A 5,431-nucleotide genomic window follows, 5' to 3' on the forward strand; every position below is an offset into this window, starting at 1 on the left:
TGCACCGTGCCCTGGGTGAAGCCTGGCCCCTCACGATTGGGTTTTTGAGAGCGATGGTCTTGGTAGAGCCCATTTGCCTCCCACTGAAAAAGACCCCTCTGTGTAGCAAAAGAGGGATTATGAGACTTTCCACACTAAGAAGCCATGTGTTTCATTTGCTTGAACTTTGAAGACCATGACCTTCAAGCTTAGCCGCATAGGCCATGTTGCATAGAGATGTGATAATTAAAGCAAACTTTAGATCATTGGTTCTCTACCTCAGCTGCATATTGGAATCATTCTCTCGGTAGCTTTTACAAAAAGATTGATAGCTGTGTCCCACCCTCAGAGATACCTATGTCCGAAGGCCCTTATCCAATTACTCTCTTGCCCTACTTTCCTGGCAGTTCAGTTGCTGGGATGAACTGTGTGTATGTTTCCAAGGATTTTGATATTTATTGGTGCTCTGGATGAATGTGCCCCCAAAACTCATTGAAGTTTGATCCCTATTAACTAAGAGGGTGGGAAATCCGACGATGGTATTTGAAAGGTGAGGCCTTTTTAAGAGATGATTGGGTAGTGAGGACTCTTCCCTCATGAATGGATTAATCCATTCATAGACTAATGAGCTAACAGTTTAGTGGGTTATCACGGTGACACTGCTGGCTGTATAAGGCAAGCAAGTGAGCCGATTAATGTGCTTTTGCCGTTCTCATCACGCGACTGCCTATGTCTGAGGGGACTCTGTAGAGTTCCCACCAAGAAGGAGGTCCTCTCCAGATGTGTTCCCTGGATTTTGGACTTCCCAGCCTTTATTTGTTTATACATTATCCAGTTTCGGGTATTCTGTTATAAGCAACAGAAAATGGACTAATAAAATTGGCATATTGTTCCCCATTAGGTTGAACTATTTTACCTTCCACTATGAATCTATGAATCTGCTACATTTTTCCCCTCCCCCTCCTTCTACTTAATAAAAATCAGAAGAAACAGACTCTTGTGATAAACATAGAACAAGATAATAGGTGAAACAGGCTACATAAATTGAGATCCACAACTATAGAAATTGTAATGAGACAGTGTAGGTTTTGCAATTTCCCCAAGAAAAGGACAATAATGAAAGAACATTCTGAGCACTATCTCTTGGAGAAATCTGAGCTACCAGCACACATCAGTCATCCCTCCTCCCAACACATGCTGTCCTGGGCCTGGGGAGATCTGAAGGAGAGGGGATGACATTGCTCTCTAAATTTCTTGTCTCACAAAAGCCTTCACTTGGCCTTTGTCAAAGAATAAAACAAAGATCACCAGAGCTTATAAAAAAAAGAAAAAGAGATTAAAAAAAAAAAAGCAAAGGTGGAGTTATTAACCTGCTGGGCTTAGAACACACAGCTATGAAAAAATTCTCATGGAAAAAACCAGCCATAAGGGACAGACAGGAGGTAGGAGGGTTTTTGTGGTTGTTATGCTAATTAAGGATTGAAAAGGAGCACTATGGACAAAATGCAATAATAGAAGATATATGTCTGCTCATGGTTGGTTGAATTAATGCCCATATGTCACTGACCAAGAAAGAGTCTTGAATCAGGTCCAGTGGTCAGTCCCATCAGTGTTAGCTGGATAGAGACAGTTATGATGAAACACAATATTTAATGTGCACACAAATCACGTGGGCATCTTTATAAAATGCAGATTCTTATTCCCTAGGTCTGGGGTGGGCCAGAGATTCTGCATTTCTGACCACCTGCCAGGTGTTTATTTTGCAAGGCCAGGACTTGTCAAATTTCAGTGTGCATACTAAACTCTTGGAGAGCTGGTTAAAACACAGCCCCACCCTCAGAGATTCTGACTCTAAGTGGTGGGGAACAGGGGTGCTTGGAGCCTGTGTATTCCTCACAGAAGATGCTGCTGGGGCAGGACCACACTCTGAATGTATAAAGAAAAAAGTTAAAACAGGCAAGCCATTCTTTCAGATTTATTGTTAATGTCTGAATATTCATTTTTGAATACAGGTAAGCATCTAGACCATTTAGATGTGACCTAGAGAGAAAAATCTCTTTATGAACTTTATATGTTAAAATTCTATCAATAAAATTTATAGAAGGTCATTCGTTTGGACTGAGCTCTTGCACTAGGCCCAACAGAACAAACCAAACTGGAGTCACTCATACTAAAGTTCCACACTACCAAGACAAAACTAAGTTGTTTATCTGATCTCCCAAAAAATCAGGAGAAAGAGATAATAGCAAATCCCCAAACAAACCAGTTTTAGCCAGCATAAGCACCTCTGCTTGAAACTTTAACTTGAAACGACCAGTCTGCTTTTTGTTGTTTCTGCTTTCCTCAGCCCTTTTCTGTCTATAAAGCCAGCCTCCTCTGCTCAGCTTATCAGAACACTATTTACACTTTATAGAATGAGATCTTGCCCAACTCTAGAATCACAAATAAAATCCGATTAAGGTCTTTAAACTAAATTTGTTATAATTTTGTCTTTTGACAGTAAGTTAAAGTTTAAAAATATATTTATTAATGCAACAGTTGAAAGTGCTACTATAATTAATGATTGTGAAAGCTGTGAATTTAAGTACAAAATCAATTATTAAAAACTTTCAAATAAGGCTGGCCAGTTAGCTCAGTTGGTTAGAGCATAGTACTGATAATACCAAGGTTCAGGGTTCGATCCCTTTACTGGCCAGCTGCCAAAAATAAAAATCAAATAGATTGGCAAGAAAATAGATTAGCAGCTAATAGGAACATATTAAGAGAGAATGCCTGTCTTTCTTTCTTTTTTTTTTTTACAACTGGCCAGTACAGGGATCAAACCCTGGAACGTGGTGTAATCAGCACCACACTCTAACCAACTAAGCAAACTGGCCAGCCCAAAGATTTTTTTACAGACAACTTTAGAAAGAACATTCTGTCCTTTTTGAGCCAAGAAATGTTTATATAATTTTAAATAAGAATGAATGGCAGAATAAAAGATTATATGTGAAACAATTTTAATATTTGCAGAATTATTAGATTATCATCATTCATCACATTAAATAAAATGACCTTTTAAAAATGTATTTATTTTTATTTTGCTTTTTAATTCCATTCAGGCTGTAAATTTTTTAAAAAAAACAACCTACCCCAGAAGTTCATTTAAGTTGGTGATATTTGGCGTCAGCCAATATTTAATAGTATGCAAGTTGGTGTTGGGAAAATAGCACAATTTAATCAGGCCCTCTTGCCTCAGCCCAGTTGGGAGTTGTTCAGTAAACAAATTGTGTGGGTGGAGTTGGTGCCCATGCGTGGTGCCGCCACCTTGGCTGGCGACTGCCTCGGGAAGATACTGCTCCATGCATCCATGCTTTCCAATCCACAGCTTTCAAGGACCTTTTGGCTGGTTACCTAGCTCATAGACCTGCGTGTGAGGGGTCTGGTGACCCAGCCTGGCATGTGAAGGGTTTGTGACGCAATCTGGACAATGGGCTTGAGGAGTCTGTGAGCACCAGACCCAGCCCTAGCTCAACAATTGGCCCAGTTGGCAGGATTACGGGCAGCTTGACAACTGGCACGGTCAAGTAGCTTTACAGTTGGCGTTCAAAGAAAATGCATATTTGAATACTTCTAATATGGATCTTAAGAGCTGCTTCAGGGGTGCTCCCATATCCAGGGTCTACAGTGTCCAGAGGACCTCCATGCCTGGTTAACTAGAGCAGCTCACAGCTCCCTGCCCAGCTCCTCTAGCCTGGTATTCTGGTCTCTGAGAATCTTGTGGAAAGTCCAAACCAGTCTGTTGCTCTCCTTCTTTCTCAGGATTAGTTAAGGTTAAGGCTGCCAGATTAAATACAGGGTGCCCAGGTAAATATTAATTTCAGATAAACAATACGTTATTTTTTAGTTAAGTATGTCCCATGCAATGTGTGAGCCATTTCTGTATTGTTATTTGCTGTATCTGGCAACATTAAGTGAGGTCCCAGCTATGAGAAACTTGTCATAAGATAGTGTCTCTGAAACTCAACATTTCTTCCCTTCTAATATCAAATGAGAGGTATGTAGAGGAGGATAATTGTTCCTTTAAATTTATACGGTATGGTATAAAAGGAATTTGAAAAGGGCTTCAATTTTTAGTGAAGATGTCGCCTGCTCTTTAAAATACTAGAAGGGCTTCATTTTTTAGTGAAGATGTCGCCTGCTCGTTAAAATACTAGTTAAAACAGAGGTAACCTTAGTTCCAATTCTAGTTCTACCATGGACTAGGTTTGAGATTTGAGCCAATCATTTATCTTATTTCATAGCTCTAGGATACTTACGCTTGTAAAATACATGACTAAAAAATGTCACCAGGAAAGAAAAAATGTTGCCAGTTAAACTATGACACAGTACTAAAAGTCCATTGATTATGACACATCTTTATTTCAGAGATATTAAAATGAGGAGAAAATGAGTGTCATAGAATTGTTAGAACACGGTATTTTGACTTACCTCATTTATATGAGAATAATTGCCATTTTCCCTACTGAATACCGAATACATAAAGATCAGACCAAGAAATTAATAATCGGATCTTGTTTCCCTTTTTAGTTTTGAATTGCACAACAGGGAACTTTAGCTTCCAAGGTAGAAAGTTTTCCAGTGACTACTCCTGTTGAAGTGGCGTAAAGGGAGGTTAAGATTTCTTATAGTCTTTTAAAAAATATTCTTTTATCTGTGGGTCAAAATTATCTATCTTTTGATTCACTGGGTAAAGAATCATCTTTATGGTTATAATTGTTTTTGTTTTTTTGGGGTTTTTTTGCAGCTGGCTGGTACAGGGATCCAAAATCTTTATGGTTATAATGTATCAGAGCCCAGTTATTTAAACAGAAAGCAGCTGGATCCATGGATTTTTATTATCTACCTACTCATTCATCCTTTGATCCATTAATCCATTTATCCATTGACCCATCAATTCATTCATCTATTTCTCCATCCATCTATTTATATATCTATCCATTCATTCATCTAATAATTCACCAAACATATATTGAATTTCTGTTTTATGCCAGGTACTGGGATAAACTTTGAGAACATAGGAATGAAACAGTCCTTGCATTTAAGGAGATGCCAACAAAAAGCAGTACTGCAATGCCCTACTCAATAAGAGATCAGACTTTTTGCATCCACAGATCTCTAGAAAATAGCTCACATTTTCTTTCACATAGAATACTCTCCTTTCTCCTGTCAGGATTCAGAACACAATACCCTGAAGTATATGTGTGTGTGTGTGTGTGTGTGTTTCATTTTTGGCAGTTGGCCTGTATAGGGATCCAGACCCTTGACCTTGTGCTGGAGACTAGCTCCAGTCGAGTTGGGGGTCTTTGAAAGAGGGATGAGGAGACGGTGAAAATAAAAAACACAGGTAGCGACCTCAGTTCCTTTGAAGCACGTTCTCATCCTGTGGGCTGTCAGTGCTGTCGCAGCCAGA

The 5,431-nt window shown here is 39.2% G+C and overlaps 1 non-coding gene across 1 annotated transcript; it reads left to right on the forward strand.

Annotated features, from left to right (window-relative positions):
- Positions 1-2,600: 2,600 nt before the first annotated feature.
- TRNAI-GAU lies at positions 2,601-2,674 on the forward strand. Its single transcript has one exon. It is a non-coding gene; the product is annotated as a tRNA-Ile (tRNA).
- Positions 2,675-5,431: the final 2,757 nt, after the last annotated feature.

The sequence above is a fragment of the Galeopterus variegatus genome, unplaced genomic scaffold (genome assembly GCF_000696425.1).
Source record: "Galeopterus variegatus unplaced genomic scaffold, G_variegatus-3.0.2 Scaffold45071, whole genome shotgun sequence".
Taxonomy (NCBI): Eukaryota; Metazoa; Chordata; class Mammalia; order Dermoptera; family Cynocephalidae; genus Galeopterus; species Galeopterus variegatus.